Source organism: Anoplophora glabripennis, unplaced genomic scaffold (assembly GCF_000390285.2).
Source record: "Anoplophora glabripennis isolate ALB-LARVAE unplaced genomic scaffold, Agla_2.0 scaffold1332, whole genome shotgun sequence".
Taxonomy (NCBI): Eukaryota; Metazoa; Arthropoda; class Insecta; order Coleoptera; family Cerambycidae; genus Anoplophora; species Anoplophora glabripennis.
In genome coordinates, this window is record NW_019418169.1 from 9,074 (window position 1) to 32,547 (window position 23,474).

A 23,474-nucleotide genomic window follows, 5' to 3' on the forward strand; every position below is an offset into this window, starting at 1 on the left:
TAATTGCAGTGTGAAATTTTGTTTTTGCCACTGTTATTTGAAGCTATAAACAAACAGCGATTGAGCGTTCAGAAGGATGCGCCGCGCGCCGTCATGTATGTAAAAGAGCGGTTGCCTTCTTATAAGCGTTTAACACACGATCTTGACGCGTACTCTTCATTTCTAGACCAAAGAAACGATGAAAACTCAACGAAACATTAACAATTTAATAAAAATTTGCAATATGTTAACAAAATTTTTTTATGAAAACTAAGTTTTTTAAATTTATTTATCATGTGGGTAGCAAAATTAAAGCTTTTTTGAACCTTGCGTCCCTCTAGACAACTGGTTTTAAAATAACGTGTTTATATTAATAGTTTTTTTTAAGCCAATTACGACTCCTACAGTTTACTGTTTAAAACGACGTTTTTTGTTTTAGAAACCTAATTACATCGTATTACCCCAAGGGTAAGTGACTTTTAATTCTTCATTTCTAGTTATACATCTTGTGTCCCTAGGGAAAGTGGGTTAAAATTTACTTTTATTTAATTCAATTTTTTTTTTTTGGGGAGACTACCAAAAAGGATATTTTTTTTCTAGAATAGGCCCCCACCAATTTTCAGCTTACAGGCCCCCACCACTGTAAATCAGGCACTGCACGAAGTTATTTACTTTTACAAATAACAACAAAATAATCAGACAGAAGTAGAAAATTGAAATATTATTTAGAATTAAAATTCATATAATATTTCAATTTTCTACTTCTATGTAACCCATTTTAATTAAATAATAATAGTCCGGGCGAATTGGGTATTTTTTTAAATCGGGTCTACCTCGAATTTTATGGGCTTAAAATTAAGTAAAAAATACACAGATTAAAATTCTAAATTTGTGTATTTGTAGAAGTCGAGCGTCATATTGTTTATAACAAAAGAAAAAAAAATGATTGCTCTCTTTTCAGTTTTTCGCTTATATCTCCGAAATTAAGCCTCTAATCGACATGAGGTATACTTATCGATTTTGTTCCTGAGGAAATTTGCTACAAGTTTTACATTGCAAAATTAGCGGAGAAAAAAAATATGCAAAATTTTCAGCATAAATAAAAACAACGAATTTGACTGAAATTAAATGAAACTATCAAAAAGTAAACGTAAAAAGACCTTCTTACTTTTCAAAATATCGAGAAGCATAATGAAATAAAAGAAAACGTGAAGTCAATAAAAAATGTATTTTTCGGGATCTGGCGATGACTTTCACAGACTTTTGCTTACACCATTCTAAAGAGCGGAAAAAAATAAGTTGATTTAAAACAAGCATTCCGGTAGCTGCTTTCTAAGTGCCACAATCCATTGGTTAAGTAAGAATTTTGAGAAGTCGAACGCAGCATGAGCACTATGACATCACAGCGCTTCCCTCTCCTAGCTATCGCTCAGCCGCGCGGATCACGCTGTTTTTAACGAATGTTTACTTCGTCACTTCTTGGTCGAAACCATTCAAAAAAAATTCAGCGTATAAAGGAAGTCTTCTACTATACAACGAGACCAAGTTTATTACAAAATATTAAGTAGAACAGCCAAAATACCGTTTTAAAAAAAATTATCTCGACTGCTATTGGTCGGATCGGGACGCTTTTTTTTTCTTAATTCATGTTTCTTTGAGCACTATTTGATGCAATTGGTTTGAGATCTGTACATTAAAAAATTGACGAGATAAGGACCCTAGTTACCGTTTTTTTTTGCAACTTAAAAATCTGAAAAATATATGCAAGCGCGAGAATGTAATTACCTTTCGATCTTTTTTTTTTACCGAATTTCGATATCTTGACTTGGGCAGAAGATATACGCGCATTTTCGACTTTATAATTTTGCAGTAGGCCGCCATTTTGAAATTGGGGATCCGGATTGCAGGTATTTGTTGACCACCCCAACAGTTATCTTTTCCTGTAGTTTCATCCAATTTCAGTCAAATTCGTTCTTTTTATTTAATGCTGAAAATATTGCGAGCTTTCGCAAAAGCCTATCCTGGTAGCAAATTTCCTCAGGAACAAAATCGATAAGTATACCTCATGTCGATTAGAGGCTTATTTTCGGAGATACATATAAGCGAAAAACTGAAAAAAGAACATTTTTTCTTTTGTTACGTACAATAAGACGCTCGACCTCTACAAATACACAAATTTAGGTTTTTATTATGTGTATCTTTTACTTAATTTTCGAGGTAGACCCGATTTTTGAAACAGGCATGTGTTTGGTCTAATTCACCCGGATTATAGTACACATTGTCAAACAATGTTGTCATGGCATTACCTGTCACTGTCACGGCCTAATTAGCGATATTTTAATTACCTATACACATTTTGGACCGTATCAATATCCGATATATCAAAATATATTATAACTAAATCTGTAAATCCTTATGTAAATCGAAAAAGGCAGAAATGCCTGAAAGAGGTCTAACAATTACAAGATGTCTTATTTTCTTAATAAAAGAACCTTCTTTTCGTTTTTTGTTACAGATGGACCCAACAAACCCTATATAACTATGCTCGAAAGGAAACGTTCTATCCAAATATGTAAAAATATACAGGGTGTTCCATTTAAATTAACAAAGTTAACATTCGCGGCCATTTTCGAAAAATTCATAAAAATCGTGCAACTTTTGTACTTCGCATTTTTTTATAACTCTAAAAACAAAAAAGTTAATGGAGGGGTCAAAATATAGTGAATCGCCCTGTAACTATGTCTCATCAGATTAAAAGGTCAGGTCTAAGTAATTATCGTCATTTAAATGTTCGTTACACCATCCACAATATCAGGATTAGGATCAATAGGACGTAACTCTTGCGCAACAGAAACCTTATAGGGATGCATGTACAGCTGCTTCTTTAATGCCTTGTGACAAGTCCCAACTGATACACCATACAGGACATACGTTGATTGAAATATTCTCTTGGCATATTATCAATATAATACTAGTATGTACAATAATTATTTCTTGTAAATACACAAATTAACCAGTGTAAAGCTGTAAGATTTTATATGTTGATACAAAAATAAATTCTAAAGAAATTGTAATGCGGTACCTGTTTGAGTAGATAACTGCGAACTGTTTCTTAATACTTCACACCATTTGTTGTCGAATATCTTTAACATATTTGTTAAAACTGTATAGTCCAGGAGAATTACACATCGACATGGCTGTTGCTTGACGTAACTTGGATATTAGTAAAAATCGGTCGAAAATAATATATACAATGAAAATGTAAGGTTGCGCCAAGAAAAAAGTTGTGCTATTTGCAGAAAAAATTAAAAACTGCAAAAATACTCAAAAATGACGTGTAACATTTTCCAACATAACTTCTTAAATATGCAGTTTACAGAAAAAACTATTACTGGTGAAATTGTTTGTTATGAAATTTGCTACAAGATAGAATTGTTTTGATACCTGCGCATATCATATTTTTGTTGCTAAATAGTCAAAACAACGTAAGAAAGTGATGATAATCGAGGTAATTTGGAAGCGTCAAACTGACAGGCAATACATTGTCCAATTCTACTATAAATGTAGATGTAAGTACTTTAAACGATTATAAAACGAAATTCCAAAACCCGATCCAAATCGGTCTGATAGTATTGGTATGAGATAATTTGTTACTAAATTTCAGCGCAAAATGTCGTTATTTTTTTACTTGAGTGCTGGGGTTAAAGTTAGGCATTTTAATCTGCGCTGATTTTTTTACACTTACTTGGACCCCTTAACAATCATATAGAATCATGCAATTATCGAATATCAATTTTCTTTTTTTGAATAATTTTTGTAGCGATTTTAAAAGTTAGAAAAATTTTGACTTTCTAAACAATTACTTTCGTGAAGCGGTTTTGCGGGTTGGAAAATATACCAAAGTACTAAAAAACAGTTCTCGGAAAGTCGCTTAATTTGAAAAAAAGAACGTTCAAATTGGTCGTATAAGTTCCGAGATATCGAGTGTTAAAGTCAACAAGCGTTAGCTGCAAAACTATGCATAATGTAACGACAACAAAATATGAATTTGGTAGGTTTTTTAAGAACATTTCTAAAGCCCTATCAGCTTATTACGACTACATAAAATTTCACACATTTCATTGTTGCTGTATATTCATGTAAATAATAATATCGATGGTAGATATACATAGTCCATTGTTAATGGTTATTAGTTTCAATAATTCGTAATAATGTTTAAAACCTTGAAATTTTTATTTAATATGTAATTTATTTATTTGATATTTATAAAACGTATCATTGCATTATTAAATTATTCCGCTTTTTTACAGCTGTTTTCTTCTACAAGCTGTCACGCGGTGACGGCCCATTGGAATATTTCGGAGACTATTTCGATTTGAATTTTGAAAATTTGGGACCTGGTGGTTTTGGAGGTTTTATTTAAAAAGAGTTTAAATAAAATAATGCCATTGTTGTAGTACTTCCGGTTATACCGGTAGTCGCCACCTATTTGCTTATTATAAATGGAACATCCTGTATATTTTTGCATATTTGGATTCTACGCGTAATTTTAGGGGAATTTTATAAAACTTCCCTATATTCATCTCTAATGCTCTAATGGTCTTCGACTTATTTCAATTTCACATTTATTGTCGCATTTAATTGACCGAACCGCCAAAACTTGGTTTTTCTAAATTAGACACCCTGTATATTTAATCAAAATCTGTTGTAAAAATTTACTCTATATCTATCCATATCTATTACATCTCCATATACCTATCTTTTAACTTTTCTGTTTTGACGTTTTTTGTGATAAATAAAATGATCCAATTTCTTGCGAGGATGGCTATGAAATTGCTAGCAAATTTAAATAATCAAATTAACCAACCATAACCAACCATAAGTCATCATTTGCTGTTAATCTGACAGTGGTACCTACTTAAAATTAGTTAAACACTGATTTGAAAATAATGGAAAACGGTACTTATTCAAATGCTGATATTATAACTGAAAACAGCAATGATGTTGTAAAAAAGTGAAAAACTTTAATAATACGATGATAATGAAAATATAATAAACACGTTTTATAAACATAAATAAATAATTATTTGTATCTATATCTTTTTCTATATTCTATGCATACAATAAATAAATTACATATTAAATAAAAATTTCAAGATTTTATTTAAACATTATTACCAATTATTAAAACTAATACCTTTTAACAGTGGATTATGTTCCTATATCCTACCATCGATATTACTATTTACATGAATATACAGTATAACAAATGTGAGAAATTTTAAGTAGTCGTAATAGACAGAAAAGGGCTTTATAATAATCTTGATAATTGAATTCCTCTCATTTTGCTTTATCGATTAAAAAAAAATCATCAAAATCGGAGCCATAGAAGCCGAGATATTGAACGCCGAAGCGCGCGCGCTTTTTTTTAGAACGCGCGATTTCAATTTCTATAATTCATCCCCTCCCCTCGGTTTTGCGGCACAAATGGTCGGCTTGACAATATTCATTGAATTTTCATAAAAAAGCACACGTGCGATCATATTTATAAAAACACATACGGAAAGTTCTTGAAAAAACCTACCAAATTCAATTTTTATTGTTGTTACATTATACATAGTTTTGCAGCAAGCGCTTGTTAACTTTGACACTCTATATCTCGGAACTTATAGGACCGATTTGAACGTTCTTTTTTTCAAGTTAAGCGTCTTTCCGAGAACTGTCTTTTAGTACTTTGGTATATTTTCCAACCCGCAAAACCGCTTCACGAAAGTAATTGTTTATAAAGTCAAAATTTTTCTAACTTTTAAATCCGCTCCAAAAATTATTCAAAAAAAGAAAATTGATATTCTAACGATTCTATATGATAGTTACGGAGTCCAAGTATGTGTAAAAAAATAAGCGCCAATTAAAATGCCTAACTTTAACCCCAGCACTCACGTAAAAAAATAACGACATTTCGTGCTGAAATTTAGTAACAAATTGTCTCATATCAATATTATCAGACCGATTTGGATCGGGTTTTGGAATTTCGTTTTATAATCGTTTAAAGTACTTACATCTACATTTATAGTAGAATTGGACAATCTCTTGCCTGTCAGTTTGACGCTTCCAAATTACCTCGATTTTCATCACTTTCTTACGTTGTTTTGGCTATTTAGCAACAAAAATATGATATGCGCAGGTATTAAAACACTTCTATCTTGTAGCAAATTTCATAACAAACAATTTCATCAGTAATAGTTTTTTCTGTAAACTGCATTTTTAAGAAGTTATGTTGGAAAATGTTAGAAAAAACGTCATTTTTGAGTATTTTTGCAGTTTTTAATTTTTTCTGCAAATAGCACATCTTTTTTCTTGGCGCAACCTTATATTTTCATTGTATATATTATTTTCGACCGATTTTTACTAATATCTAATCTACGTCAAGCAACAGCCATATCGAAGGTTTTGAGCTTAATTCTCTTGGACTAGTAGGGATGCTTGTCGACTGCCCCTACATATACAATATTTCTTCTCATATATTTTAATAAGGATTAATTTGTGGTTTTTAAATACATCATATAGAATATTAGCATCAGGAAACGCTTCATCAAATCGCTCCATACAGGATTGCAAAGAGTAAGACCAAGTTCTATCTGCGTTCCATGTACCACTGAGAAAATGTGCCATCAAAATAAATGCGTTTTATTTCGGTATAGACGACATTTTTACACAAATCTACAAGAAATAAAAAACTAACAATCGTAACATAACCTAAAAATATTCGTTTAACTTACGGGAAAAACGTCGAACAATTTCTTTTTCAAAGATTAATTTGTAGAAAAGCTTAGGAATTCTGGTAAATACTGCTTAAATTAATTGTACAAACAACGTACGCCTCTGGATTGACAATTCACCTAGGGTCTTAGTTGGTAATTTCTAAAACACCAGCATAAGAATATCAAATTTATTGAGCACCAAAACAAATCTCATCACGTGGGACTAGGGCATTTATGAAGACATGCATTGTGAATAGTTTTCATCTCTTAGTATTAAATTCGTTATTTTTCTCAAATTATAGGATATTTTACGGTTATATTCATATCATTTTATTTTAAATAACGAATTGTAATGATTGAAAAAAATAGCCGTGTTTGTAACTTGTCGTATTTAGGAGTGAGGGCACAAATTATGATTATTTTAAAAACCTGTTGTGATGAACATTTTTACAGCATCCAAAGTGGATATGGACATCCCAAATTTCGTTTAAATATCTATAAATACTGAAATTTATGTGGGTAACTACGTTGCAATAAATATGAATATTTTAATAAATATGTTTAATAATGTTTCTTGTGTAGCAAGCAATATGCAATTAAGAGGATTTTATTATTTTTTTCTCCAAAAATTAATCAAGATACGAAAAAACATTCAACAGACAAAAAAGTTGTATTTTTAGTTGCTTAATCCAAAAATATATATATATATATAAAATTACAAAAAGTTGGTGGCGAACACTTTTTGTCAAAAATATTCATTAAGGTACACCTCGGGATGCCACTGGACTTAACAAATCTAATCAAGTTATGGTTAAATTAGCCCCTTAACACTACAAGTAACACTGCCAAATTACAACAAAATTGAGTAAAGGGTATTTAAAATATTTACGAAATAGCAATTGTTTTATAAAAGTTTAACACCCTGTATCTTCAAAACAAAGCATCTGCAGACCAATGTTTATATGAACTTTTTGTCTTAAAATCACTTAAATAATCGTCTGTTGAATTTATTTTAAATATTTAATTAACACCCTGTATATCAGTCAATTTCTATGCCCCTATTAAATCAGAAAAAAAAATGTAGAAATAACTTCATGGTAATATTGGGAGTATAAGTTTGTCAAACGTATTAAGAAGTTCATAAAGGCATGTACTAGGTACATCTTAATATATTCATTGTAAGAAGAAGCTTTTGACCTTTGAACATGAACAGAAAAGTACTTGCTACTTCTATAAATAATTTATAATAGCTTTGTTCTTAGTACATTAGAAACAGTTTCCGACAGTCAGATGCTTATAGCATTTGATTCGAAACAATGAATTTTGAACCTTATGTAAGCATTACATCGGAATGCTCACGCATCTGTCTGTTGGAAACTTGTGGATTGCTCTAGGAACAAAGCTAATAAAACAAGACCTTTGACGACTTATATATTCTTATACTTTGTAGATAGATAATTATATACATACTACAGGGTGTCCGGAAACTATGTGTAAAATATTTAAGGGGTTAGATAGGCTTTGAAAAACAAATTAAGTCTTTTTTATGTTTAATAACTAAAATTTATGTTTTTGTGGATTACAGTTAGATGCTGTTTTTTCTTTTTATTACTATTGTTTTCTACTATATCCTGTAATTGGGCGCTTGCTCATTGGGTATTATAATAAATAACTAAATAAAACAATGGTTTGCCAGCATTTTTTGTGTTGTAAGATACGCATCTCTTTAAGTACCTATCAGTTTTTTGACTGGTAAATTTGTTTAAATGATAATATTTTTGTGTAAAAAATCTGATGTTTATCATCACTACTTATGAGACAATCTACATATCTATTTTCTTATTTTCAGGTAATGCAATAGAAGCAAATTCAGTGAGCTTCGGAACATTAACATGAAAATGGTTCTATCCCAACGCCAGCGAGAAGAGCTGTAAGTTTTACAATTATACATACAGGGTGATTCATTAGCAATGGGAAAATCAAAAGCTGAAGATACTACACGTAAAATGGTGACCATTGGCGTAAACATGCCTTATCCGAAAGTTGATAGTTTCGGAAATACAGGGTGTTGAAAGTAAAAATTTAAAATCGTTTTTTGCGATTATTCTGAAACTATGTAGGTTAGGAACTTGAAAATTTGTGAAACTATATTTTTTTAAGCGACAAATAAGATGCGTGTTGCAATTTCAGCGTTGGTCATAGAGGGCGCCACTTACGACCAATTTTACCGAAAATTTAGTTAATAATTTTTTACCCTGTATGTCTAATATGAAACTTGATTCAAAACCTGAAAGAGCAATAATTTTTCCATTAATTATGTACTCTTGTTTCATTTCGGTATCTCGATCCGTTTTCGAGAAAAATCGCTTTAACGAACACTATGTTTTGATAATACGAGAAATTAAAAGCGAAACAAACCAAGTCTTTCTTCGTGTTATTACAACAATTAACAATAAAACAAATAAAATACGTAATTATGATTTGAAGTAATTGTTCGAAGAATTCACCGTTGACTCTGATACACTTTACACAACGTTTTCTGATATCTTCAAGTTTGAAACAACATATTGGGATTGCGTCTGACTTCGCTGGCAGCGATTCGTATTCTTTGGCACAACTCTTCACACGAACCAATAGATTTTTTGTAAACTATATCTTTCATTCAAGACCAAAAAGAAAAATCAAGAGGATTAAAGTCCGGACTTCTTTCTGGGTGGACAAGCAAAAATGTTTACATCGACAATCCAGCGATTTGGAAAAACTACATTTAAATATGCATGCACTGGCCGAGAAAAATACGGTGGAGTTCCATCGTGCATGAACCACGTGTCTCTTCTTAAATAAAGTAGAACTTCTTCAAGCCGTGGAAACATTTTTGCTTGGACACCCTTGGCAGACGCAATCCCAATATGTTGTTTCAAACTCGAAGATCTCTCAGAAAACGTTGTGTAAAGTGTATCAGTGGCAACGGTGGATTCTTCGAACAATTACTTTAAATCATTATTACGTAGGTATTTCATTTGTTTTATTGTTAATTATTGTAATAACATGAAGAAACACTTAGTTTGTTTCGCTATTACTTTCTCGTATTATCAAAACATAGTGTTCGTTAAATCTATTTTTCTCGAAAACGCATCGAGATACCGAAATGAAACAAGAGTACATAATTAATGGAAAAATTATTGCTCTTTCAGGTTTTGAATCAAGTTTCATGTTAGACATACAGGGTAAAAAGTTATTAACTAAATTTTCGGTAAAATTGGTCGTAAGTGGCGCCCTCTATGAGCAATGCTGAAATTACAACACGCATCTTATTCGTCGCCTAAAAAAATATAGTTTCACAAATTTTCAAGTTCCTAACCTACATATTTTCAGAATAATCGCAAAAAAACGATTTAAAATTTTAACTTTCAACACCCTGTATTTCCGAAACTATCAACTTTCGGATAAGGCATGTTTACGCCAATGGTCACCATTTTACGTGTAGTATCTTCAGCTTTCGATTTTCCCATTGTTAATTAATCACCCTGTATATCTCCAAAATTGAATATGTGTGGGCAAATTTTGCAGTTGGTGTGAGGTTTTCCATAGCTTCCCAAGAGATAGATAATAGTTAATTCTAAAGTAAACAATTGACGTATAAAAAATTTTTCATTTTGGTCCATTTGTGGTGTTTATTTTTTCATGATTCATGAAAAGTGTGTCGTGTTTTTATTAGCATTTATTTCTTTAATTTGTCCATCTTTGAAAATTTTAATTTAGAGCTTTATTTACAAGATATTGCAACCTCTTTAGACTTTATAAAAATTTACTTGAATTGTACGATTCAGAAATGTTTTTGCATAACTTCCAATAATAATAAACTGTAAATTCTCCAACACATTCGGTTATTTTTTAAGTATATTTTACTACTTGAGTTATAATATTAAAATACATCCAACTTAAAATCTCAATATTAAATCAATTTTATTTCATATTATGAAGTAGACGTATAACTAAAACCTTGTTAATGATTCAAAATGTGCCAATTTTTTTAATTGCCAGGCCCTAAGCATAGCATAGATAAAAAATTCCCCTTGCTCATTAAATCAAGCCGTATCAAAATTATACAAAATTTCAAAAATTTTAGGAGCAACCTTAATGTTCGACGTCTGCTTCAAAACCCTTTTTTCCATTCAGGTTTTGATTTGCTTAACTAAAATAACAAAAAGAATGTACCAGCATGAGATAAAAGTCTATACAAAATTTGATTAGATGTTTTAAAAAAAAATCCAACTAGTGATTTAAATTTTATCTTTGAATTCCTGTATTTTGAAAAAGAGGCGCTTATATGAAAAATAACTTGTAAAATATTATTTTCATCTAAATGATAGGTATGTGGTTAAAAATGGCTCAATTTACTTTTTTCTAAAAACTTGTAAGTACAAATTTTATGACAAAAATTAAAATGTTCACAAATAAAAAAGTTATTGGACATTATAAACACAAGATCAAAAATAAAAGGCATCCCTTATTTTTCAATCAAGATATGGGAAATTTCACTATTCAATTTTTCTAGAAAATTGTGGTGGAAACAACTTCACTACATTTTGTCTTATCTTTTAGGGAAACAACTTGAAAAACATGAAAATGTATCTACCTAGTACTATACTCATAATACGAATTGAAAATCTATACAGGGTGTCGGGAAAGTTTATGTCAAAAATGAAGGGGTATACAGGGGAGGTCAAAATAGTTGTAGTACTTCATAAAAAAAAAAATTCCTGTCGATCTTCGTTGTGGTTCGCCTTCGAAGAAAGAAGTTTGAAAAACAAATTCCAATTATAACTTCTAAGTCGTTACCATGACAACAATGAAATTTGGACAATTCAAGTGACTCATGGTAATGTTCATTTCCAAGTTTAAACTGATTTTAAATATACATCTTTGACAGCGTTGCCAAATTTGGCATTTTTCTTTCATAGTTTGATTTCTCTCCCACTTTGCTAAAAAAAAAGATATACCGTATATCAGTCGATATCTTATACTCTTTTTGCGAAAATCGAATTTTATTAACAACATACATGTATTATATCAAATATGCGATATTAACATTTTTGCAAAAATCTTGGGAATTAAGATTGATATGACTGTCAACAAGTATGTGTAATTAGTAGATATTTGTCATAAATCATTTTGACACCATTTGTTGATTCAATATCAGGGAGGATTTTAGCTGTGAAGAATTTGCAGATATTCATCTAATGTACGAATTTGTAGAACGTAATGCTTCTGAAGCTGACAGTTTAAATGGGGATAAACACCTATATTTACTCTAAGAACACCTTAACTCATTAAGACGTCCCTTTAAATATTCGAAATAACGTGGCTTATGCCCGATGGTGCACCACCCCATTTTAGCAGGGCAGTAAGGGCTTATTTAAATACCACATTTCCGAATCAACGGATCGGTCGAAGTAGTCCTTTTCCTTGGCCACCTCGGTCTCCCGATCTTAATCCTCTCAATTTTTTTCTTTGGGGTCATCTTAAAAGTTTTGTTTATCAAACTCCTGTAAATAGTAGGGAAGAATTATTAAATCGCATAATTACATACGCCATGAATAGAAATGATCACCACATGTTATTTTGAGAGGTGTTTGAGCAATTTCAGAAAATGCATTGAAGTTCAAGGTGCACATATTGAACATCTTACTTAACAGTTCTCATTTTTCTTTTAATTCTATAGAAATCAAGATTTTTACAAAAATGTTAGTATTGATAAAATAAATGTATGTTGTTAATAAAATTCGATTTTCACAAAAAACGGTACAATATATCGACTGATATACGGTATACCTTTTTAATCAAAGGGAGAGAGGAATTGAACTATGAAAGAAATATGTCAAATTTGGCAACGCTGTTAAAGATGTATAAATTTAAATAGATAATTTCGTCTGCTCCTGTATAATCCAGATATATTGGATATCACTTTAAACTTGGAAATAAACATTACAATGAGTTACTTTAATTGCCCAAATTTCATTGTTATAATGTAACGACTGAGAAGTTATAATTGGAATTTGTTTTTCAAATTTGTTTCTTTGGCGGCCAAAGTGAAGCTTTGTAGGAAAACATTTTTTATAAAGTATTACAACTATTTTGACCTCCCCTGTATACCCCTTCATTTTTGACATGACCTTTCCAGACACCATATATATCGAGAAACCCAAACCATAGGACCAACCCAATAGTGCTATAGTATAGTCTTTCCGAAGTCAGTTGAACATGTAAAAAAACGCCTGGCAATAAAATTTAATGACTTTCATAGGCGTCCCTAAAAAAATTTTCTGCTTAAGGTAAAAAATTATAATAATTTGTATACATATAATGTGTAGAAAATTTCTATTATATGTTGATTTGGCCATACATACATACTTTAGTTATTTATGTCCTCAAACAATTTTATTATATTTATTGTAAATTTCGTTTTGTTTCGTTTCAAAAGGTCTCCAAAATGCCATGTTGTATTAATAATATTTCCCCCTTTCGCAATTGTAATATCAACGATTGATAATAACTGAATCACACCAAATTCCGCATTGCTGCACTGCACTGCTGGGCAATTTGTCACCACTTGTCAACACTGAGATTTATTGCCCCTTCACGTTTAGTTCGACCAGACCTGTATATGGATATGGCTAAATAAATATGGGAACAAGTTTTTCAAATATTTCAATGCCGAGTTGCTACCGTCAGCGACCGAAACTGGTACATACTGTCAACCTCTTGGTTCTTCAATTGATATCGGAAAGACTATAACATTGATGACATGAGTAAAATAGACAGCAAATGTATTAATTCTATAAGCATATAATTTTTCTAACAGCTAAGTAATAATTAATTAAAATTTGTTAAGGACGAAATTTTATATTTTTTATTTGAGTACCTAGAAAATCTGAATTTTAAACAAATTATTAAAGCTGTATATTTTATGACTAGGTAGAGTAATATTTTTCAAAAAAGTTTTTTATTTAATAGGGAAGATAATCTACTAATCATATATATTAAAACGTGGGGGTTACTCTCGCTCGCACGCCCACCCCCGAAAAAGGGCCGCGTTCCCATGACAAAGGCTCCCTCGGCGAGCCGCGCAGCGGCGATGTTCGGGTCGCGAAGCGACCCGTCGTTCTTGCTGCGTTGTTTAGGGGTGCTCCGGTGCGTGCTTTCCCGTGTTTTCCTCTCGAATTTTCCGCGTTTCCGCGAAGTGAGACGCAGATACTCCGAAACGCCCTCCATCGGAAGCGTTTCGGGGTCGATTTCTCCGACCGAGGGCTTTTTTCCCGGGAGGGATCGGGACTCGCTTCCGCTTTTACGCGAAAGTTTCGTTCTTTCTGAGGGTCTCGGGCGTATTTTTGCGGCGTATTTTTTACTTTTTAACGCCGAAATTAGCTTTTCAAAAAGGGTCTGCATCTCGCGTTTCTCGCCAGACCCCGATTATTTTATAAAGCCCAGATTATTTCGGCGAAAACGCCGTTTTCGCGACGGCGTAATTTTTTTCCCTCGCTCAATCGGCCTTCACTTTCTGCGCGAGAACGAAGCCCTGGCCTTTCTCTCGGCGCACGGACCGCGTCCGAGGACGGAGGAAGACCCGGTTGGCCCCCCGCGACGCCTTTCCGGCGACGCGTCGCGACTTTCTTCTATATCTCCATCAACTTTTTTTAGGTCGAACGTAACAAAATTTAAGACCGGCATTAGCGATATAAAATTGTGCGTTTAGCCATGGGCGTCTCTCAGGTCAGGTGAAAAGAGAACGTACTTTCCGCGGCTCTTACTAGATGTTGGCAGGGTTTCCGCAGCCGAATTCTTCACGAGTGACGTCACGATACCTTTCCCTTTCCGCGAAAAATTATATTCGGCCCCCGCAGTAGCCCCAACGGATCGTAAGCGATGGTATAAAACCCTTCGACAAAAAATTTTGCGAGTTTATGACAGCCGATGACAGCGGTAAAACTAGTGAGAGTTCAATGTGACAAGATGGCCGCCGCCCGTTCGTAGGAAAAACGGAAATTTTCAACTTTATATGCGCCGATTTGTGTAAATCGCGCTAGCGGGGGCCGTTTTACGTCGTATTCTTTGGTATTGTATTGCTTTTGTATAGTTTTTTTCCCAAGAAGAAAATTACGTTGGACAGGCGGGTTACTTGGCCCCACGAATGCCGAGACAAACCTTGAAGACCTTTATCTACTTTTCCCATGGTGCATAATCGAGCCTGTTAATTCTGTGATCTGTCAAATCCAATCTTGACATCGAGGGAAGTACCAAGTGAGGGAAGTACCAAGTTTGGCTACTTCATACTGGAATACAGATATTTGATGTGGAGTCTCGAACCATTCTTCAACCCTGGAAGCCACCAGTGATTACAGTGATAAAAAAACGAGTGACCTTCGTAAGTACCTGCTACTTATAAAATTGTGAAACGTGTTCTACAGTCAGAAGATTTTATATCCCCTCTGCCACAGTAACTTTTTAGTAAGTAGTACAATATAATCTGAACACACGAGGAATTTTCACAGTCAAACAAACAAATACGTACTGATTCGTATGTCTATACACAAAACAATATAAATATAAAGTTTGGCTGTTTTTTGAAGAGATACTGCGGTGTGTCTTCCAGAGGCCCTTCGGTTGAATATTAAATTTCAACTCCATTCCAGTGGGTATACAAGTTTCGCAAGTGCAATGTAAAAATGTTATGGAAAAGTGAAATGTGTTAAAAACTGAACTTGCAGATTTTCTATCTTTTAGGTATACCTGTAATTTTATTAGTTAGCTAAACATGTAAGTAAGTCTGTTTCCATGTTATCCTTTTCTCAATAAAGAATGTATTTACTACAATGAATACTCATGGAACTATAATTTTTTATTAATGATGATACAATGTTAAGAATCAACAGATAAATGTCCTAAACCTCATGAATTGTGTAAAACATACTGACAAATATTAATTTCTTTTACTTATATATGAAAAATATGTGTCTAATTGAATAGGATAACCAATTCTTAATTATTTAGAAATACTACTAAAATTTCTTTTCATATTTATAAAACTAATAAGTTAATAAAAACATTTTACTACAAAATATGGTATGATATACAAGGTGTTGCTCCTATGGAATTCAAGAAAAAAATAGGTCATCTTTTGACTAGCAAGTTAAGACAGAAATACTATTCGAAAATATGAAATTAATATTACAGTTACAGTACAGGTAATATTATTAATTGTTATTTTATTAGAACTCTATTTCATTCAACACCTTTGTATACCTGCAGGTAAGTAATTGTTTGCTATTTCACTTATAGTGATATTTCTGATATTTCAGTGAATTTGAAAAAAACAATATATACTTACCCCACTATATTATTCTTTAATAACATTTCTTTTCAAAATTACACTATTTTTTTTTAATAAAACCTACATATTTAAACTTACAACCCAGTAAGTACCTATAGAACTATTAGGTACTACATTTATTTTTCACAAAACATATAGAATGTTAAATATATTATGGATTACTAATGAAAAAAAAATATTTCACGTGCCCATCTTTTCTAATTACCTAATATTTTCAAAAATGATTTGAAGAATATTTTAGAATACAGTCAAAATAAATTTCAGAAACTTCTAGGCTCAATATTGCAGATTACATATGACAGTTTCACCTACCTATTTCAATTTCATTCAAAGCATTAGAACTTTTATCCAAAGTAATTAAGATTGAATATTTTATTAATTTCAAATCAAGACAAAAAACTTAAACCGGTATATAACTTAAAACTTTCTAAGAAATTCTCTTCTCTTCATACATGCCTATATACCAGTAAAAAACAATTTCTTATAATGAAAACAATTATAAAATCATTACTTTCAGTTTACACAATAAGAAATACAGNTCACATTTTTATGAATATTCAGGATATCCAGCCTCTGATATGGTGTTCCGTCTTTCCCACTAGAACTCTAATTTGACTTCTTTAACACTAGATCCTGTAGTATGTTCCTAACTTTGGATATGCATCATGCTTTGTCCATGATGACAGCTACATTTCCTTTGTCCGTCAGGACTATGATAATTTCCTCCTTTTATTTCAGTTCTTTGATGGTTTGGATTTCTTTATTGGATAGTTTCAGTTTCGAAGATTTAGATGTTCTTTGTAACTTCTTAAGGGAAGACGTCGGCATGTGGTTTCTAGAGTACTGATGATTTCCTCTTTTGGGATTGTCCTGGGTGCATTTAGTGGACGTTTGCCTCAGATATTGAATTAAATGATACCCGAATGATAATGTGAACTAATAAATAAAAACATCTTTGGAATTGGATTTTTTATCAAGACCGGTCTTCGGTTAAAAATAAATCCTTAGTTCCTAAATAACTGTATTACTCCAATAATACTTCCTTCACTGATTTTTTTTAAGAACTGTAAATTTACAGAACTCATGTAAAAATTTCTAAAATAATTTTGTAATCTATTGTAAAATCAAAACAAATGAATTTGGTTGAATTATAATTGTTTCGTGAATTTTCTATTCTAAAAAGATCTGCGTATTAATTAATAATTTTATTAAAATTTTGCTGAATGAATTTGACATATACAGGGTGTCCGGAAATTATGAGCAAAAAATTCAGGGGATAATTCTAAACCGAAAATAAATCCTACCTCTTTCTATAACATTTTTTCCAAAACTGATTATTAACGGAGTTAGAGGGTGTTAAAGTTAAATTTTATTAGCAGTTTTTTTGCAATATCTTTTGCCACACTCATAAAATTTTGTCGAAATTTCGTATATGGGGGTTTTTCGGGATGAGGATTATAGTTTTTCCTACCGTTTTTTCGCATTTTGTAGAGAGCGCCACATACGAGCCTTTATTTTGATTTGAATGGTTCCAACTTTTTTGTGCTACACTTTATGCGAAATTTGACTGAATATTTTTGTTCTCCTAACCTTTTGACATAAAAAAGGTATACTTTATTTGTTTCGATAAATCTAACCGTTTTCGAGAAAAACGCTAAAATAACATTGCTTGCATGTGATGAATACGAAATCATTTTAATTTATTTTCTACATTAAACATAGCATGCTTTGGAAACAAGCGCTTAGTTGCCTTGGAAACAAGTTTGTGGAGAATTAGTTTTGANGTCGTAATTTATTATTGCATAGTAACACAATAAGTATATAATTCAGCTTTCTGTGAAAAAAGAGAGAATAATTGATAGGAATATAATTTATGTGAATAATTCTTAACGAAATTGAAGTTTGGGAGATATTTTAATGACTTTATGAAAACAAATCTCTCTGACTCATGAAAGTCATAATGAAGATAAATTGGATATCAAGTTCGATGAAACCCAAGGACTTGCATGTCAAATATACGGATAAAACATTTTTTCGATCTATTATTGTAACTACTACTCCATTTGTTTTATTATCCGTTATAGCCTGTATCTCTCTTTTTACGTTGTTGTCATACGTCTTTCAAAAACTGCTCCTGTTGCTACTTTTGAACTAATTCCTTGTTGTTTCTATGATATCGCTGTCAACTCTGACAATGTTAATGGTGCGAACGATGTAGCTTGCGCTGATGAGGGTACTGCATTCTCCTATTCCTCTTCCACATCTCTTTCTCTACTTTTTTTGTTGCTGAAGGCAGTGGCGTTGGTGGAGCTCATCTATAAATTAATTGACACAAAATGATAGTACCAAAATTTTTATTACTAGTAAATCCCCAGTGCTACTAAATTTTTCAAATATCGCCTGAAGTAAACTTAAAGGATTTAAGTACGGAAAACGAAAAGGCTGTGGAACCGAACCAACGTGTCTTATCGACCTATCAGGAAATTCAATATTTAAATTTTATTACATAGCAGAGAATAATGTGTCATAACCCCATTTTGTAAATGTTACGTTACTTGCCGTACATTGAAAAATACTTATTCAGGAAGAATTGGTTAACCATTTTCTAATGTTGTCCAGTCAAATGACTTGATGTACTGTCGAAATGAATCGATTTAGCTTGCTTTGCAGTCTTCCCTGGCAGTTGTTAGTGGTTGAACAATTTCTGGGCTGATTGCTACATTGTCGGTTTAGACTTCTTTTCCCAAAGGAGAACCTGAAACTGGAAATTAAGTCTTCTGTCTTATATTTATATTATGTGTGCACTAGTTCATCGCATACTGATGCATGCTATGGATGAATGTGTTGTCAAAACCTTGTTCATGGTATGGGGAGATGATTAAACTCACCGTTCAGATATCTGTCCATGTGAGTTGGTTTCCAGTAAACATTGTTGTTGGTAAGATGCCGCCTAGTTTTCTCTTGATAAGGACATAAAGAAACGAGGTACCATTCTCTTCCATTTCCATTGTAAAAATAATGTCAGGACATATCGCACTGATGTGGTTCAGGAACATGTTGTTATAGGTATTCATGGCGCAAAATAACAAATGTATTATCAACATATCTGACCCAACACTTAGCTTTAACTGACTCCAGGCTTTCTTGTTGAACAGATACTTGCCAAGGCTAAGGACAAGGATAAACCGTCACTCTTTCAATTTGTTCAGAAAAAGAAAGAAGGGAGGAATTTCTCATCCTTGTGTTCTGTGATGATTGTTCACATTTTTATGAATATTCAGGATATCCAGCCTCTGATATGGTGTTCCGTCTTTCCCACTAGAACTCTAATTTGACTTCTTTAACACTAGATCCTGTAGTATGTTCCTAACTTTGGATATGCATCATGCTTTGTCCATGATGACAGCTACATTTCCTTTGTCCGTCAGGACTATGATAATTTCCTCCTTTTATTTCAGTTCTTTGATGGTTTGGATTTCTTTATTGGATAGTTTCAGTTTCGAAGATTTAGATGTTCTTTGTAACTTCTTAAGGGAAGACGTCGGCATGTGGTTTCTAGAGTACTGATGATTTCCTCTTTTGGGATTGTCCTGGGTGCATTTAGTGGACGTTTGCCTCAGATATTGAATTAAATGATACCCGAATGATAATGTGAACTAATAAATAAAAACATCTTTGGAATTGGATTTTTTATCAAGACCGGTCTTCGGTTAAAAATAAATCCTTAGTTCCTAAATAACTGTATTACTCCAATAATACTTCCTTCACTGATTTTTTTTAAGAACTGTAAATTTACAGAACTCATGTAAAAATTTCTAAAATAATTTTGTAATCTATTGTAAAATCAAAACAAATGAATTTGGTTGAATTATAATTGTTTCGTGAATTTTCTATTCTAAAAGATCTGCGTATTAATTAATAATTTTATTAAAATTTTGCTGAATGAATTTGACATATATTTACCAACACTCGTCAAAATTGTAACTTTTTTGTTTTATTACGAAAATTTTATATTTAAGTAACTTATCTTTAATCAGTATTCACATTTTAGAGGGACACAACCTGGTAAAGCAGGAAAATATAAAAGACCAGTAAAATATCCATTCATTTCACTTATCTGAGTCGTGACCCCTCAATGTCTCTACCTACTGAAGACATAAACCCATCTTTATAATATTTTGCGATGAGAGTCGCGAAGATGTTTTGTGTTGGCGCCTTTTACGAGGAAAGCGCCGGGACCTCCCCTCACTCCTTCCTGTGACCGCTTTCATCAAGTTCTCCCCCAGCGATACGCAGCTTGAGGTATTAAAGAATCCCTGTATTCTTATTCCCTTAGAATGTTTATTGAAAATAATTCTGAATAGGTGCTGTAAATAAATTCGGGCGCAGGTTCAGCTGCGATTAACGGAGTTCAGCGGAGTTCGCTTATGTTTCGAATAATTTCGGGCATTTTACGTTTAAGACTGAAATATGTCATTTAGTCGCGGATTAAATGCTGAAACACTTATGCTGCGAGCTTATCGCTACGCTACTCCACCCGCTTCGGCTATAAATTTTGATTAAGGGATTACGTCTAGAGAAATGCGCGATATTCATTACGTGTTTCTGTATTTTGTGTCAGAGTACAGGTTAATTCATTATATTTTGACCGTAGGTTTATTTCAGTTATTATTACCTGAAAAAATAAAAATGTATATATACGACTCACAGAATGTAGCTCATTTTGGTTCTGAACATGTCCTCTTTTTAGAAAGTATTTTACCGGCATTGCGAGGTTTGAAGCCTACGTGCACTAAAAGTCTTGATGATATATCATCTTTTACAACTTAAGACTGTGTACATGTTTTCGCTCATTATTCTTCTCAAAAAAATTGTAGTAATGGTGCTCAAGATTGTTTTATTAAAGGAAACACTCACAAATTTATTCAATGTTATTTCTGAGGCTATAGATGTAAACATACAACTTCTCAGTAATTCCAAGCCTGTTAAATTTTATGCAATATCTAGTACTCCTTAAGGGACCTTCGTTCTTTAATTTATTGCTTAATGATATTGCTACCAATATTAATGTAAACTAAACGATATACCAAAAGAAACGCATTTCGTATGAGAAAAAAAGATTTCATTAATTAAAAAGTTGGCAAAGGTTTTTAAATGGTAGACATTGCCATTAAATATGAATGATGATATCGAACATGTCCTCCCTGACTCATTCAAGAAAATTCTGTATCACGCTTTCGCATATTTGCGGCTGAAATCGATGATAACTCTCCGATTTCCTGCGGTTAATTCAGGGATGATATTCATTTGAGCAGAATAAACTTTGGACTTTACGAATTTCCACAGTAAAAAGTTGCATGGCATGATCTTGGTGGCCAAAGGGATATCACTGTTACGTGAGTCGTCCATTATTCCTACCGTAACAGTGAATAGTCACACGTGCTGTGTGGCAGGTGGAACCATCCTGCTGGAACCAAGTCATCCAAATCCATTCCAAATAAGCCCACAAAAGTTCAATAGCATCTCTCCATATCGTTCTCCATTGACGATCACTACGTTTCCAGCCTCATTTTACAAAAAGAATGGACCAATCATCCCACTAGCGTAAAATTCGCACCACATTCTCAGTCTTTGGGTATACAGTGGTCGTTCTTGACTGACCCGATGATTGTCTTTGCTCCAAGTTCGACAGTTTTGCTTGTTCACATACCCACTAAGATGAAAATGCGTCTCGTTGCTAAAGATGATCTTAACAACATCATCGTCCACTTGTTGATTCTCCAGCATTCAATCAACGAATGTCCAGCGCATTAAATGGTTGTCTCATTTCAATTCCTGGGTTAGCTGAATCTTGAATGAATAGAGATGCAAATCATATATTCAATATTCAATATTCAATCATATATATTAAAACGTGGGGGGCACTCTCGCTCGCACGCCCGCCCCCCAAAATGGGCCGCGTTCCCATAACAAAGGCTCCCTCGGCGAGCGGCGCAGCCGCGAGATTCGGGTCGCGAAGCGACCCGTCGTTCTCGCCGCGTTGTTTAGGGGTGTTCCNGTTGCTTAATTCAGACATAAAACATAAGCTGAAGCCGCTAGACGAAATAGCGAATTCGCATATGAGACAGGCGCGCTCGCGGCTCATAGCGCTTTATCATATATATTAAAACGTGGGGGTTACTCTCGCTCGCACGCCCGCCCCCGAAAAAGGGGCACGTTCCATTATCAAAGGCTCCCTCGGCGAACCGCGCAGCGGCTCGCCCCGGGTCGCGAAGCGACCCGTCGTTCTCGCTGCGTTGTTTAGGGGTGTTCCGGTGCGGGCTTTCCCGCGTTTTCCCCTCAAATTTTCCGCGTTTCCGGTCGTCCGCGCGACGGACCGCGGCATTTAACGGGGAAGTGAGATGCAGATACTCGGAAACGCCCTCCATCGGAAGCGTTTCGGGGTCGATTTCTCTGACCGAGGGCTTTTTTCCCGGGAGGGATCGGGACTTGCTTCCGCTTTTACGCGAAAGTTTCGTCCTTTCTGAGGGTCTCGGGCGTGTTTTCGCGGGATATTTTTTAATTTTTAAGGCCGAAATTAGCTTTTCAAAACGGGTCTGCATCTCGCGTCTCTCTCGCGAGACCCCGATTATTTTATATAAGCCCGGATTATTTCGGCAAAAACGCCGTTTTCGCGACGGCGTAATTTTTTTCCCTCGCTCGATCGGCCTTCGCTTTCTGCGCGAGAACGAAGCCCTGGCCTTTCGTCGTACGGATGCGTCCGAGGACCCAGGAAGTTTCCGTTTGCCTCCCGAGACGCCTTTCCTGCGACGATCTCTCTCTTCTATATCTCCATCAACTCTTTTTAGGTCGAACGTAACAAAATTTAAGACCGGCATTAGCGATATAAAATTTGTTCGTTTAGGCATGGGCGTCTCTTTAGTCAGGTGAAAAGAGAACGTACTTTCCGCGGCTCTTACTAGATGTTGGCATAGTTTCCGTGGCCTAATTATTCACGAGTGACGTCACGATACCTTTCCCTTTCCTCGAAAAATTATATTCGGCCCCCGCAGTAGCCCCAACGGATCGTAAGCGATGGTATAAATCTCTTCGACAAAAAATTTTGCGAGTTTATGACAGCCGATGACAGCGGTAAAACTGGTGACAGTTCGATGTGACAATATGGCCGCCGCCCGTTGTTCGTAGGAAAATCGTAAATTTTCAACTTTATACGCGCCGATTTGTGTAAATCACGCTAGCGGAGGCCGTTTTATATCGTATTCTTTGGTATTGTATTGCTTTTGCATAGTTTTTTTCCCAAGAAGAAAATTACATTGGACAGGCGGGTTACTTGGCCCCACGAA

General features: G+C 33.7%; 1 long non-coding RNA gene across 1 annotated transcript; it reads left to right on the plus strand.

The window, feature by feature from the left end:
- Positions 1–347: 347 nt before the first annotated feature.
- Positions 348–11,426, plus strand: LOC108914517. Its single transcript, XR_001964677.2, has 3 exons — positions 348–447; positions 8,590–8,670; positions 11,346–11,426. It is a non-coding gene; the product is annotated as an uncharacterized LOC108914517 (long non-coding RNA).
- Positions 11,427–23,474: the final 12,048 nt, after the last annotated feature.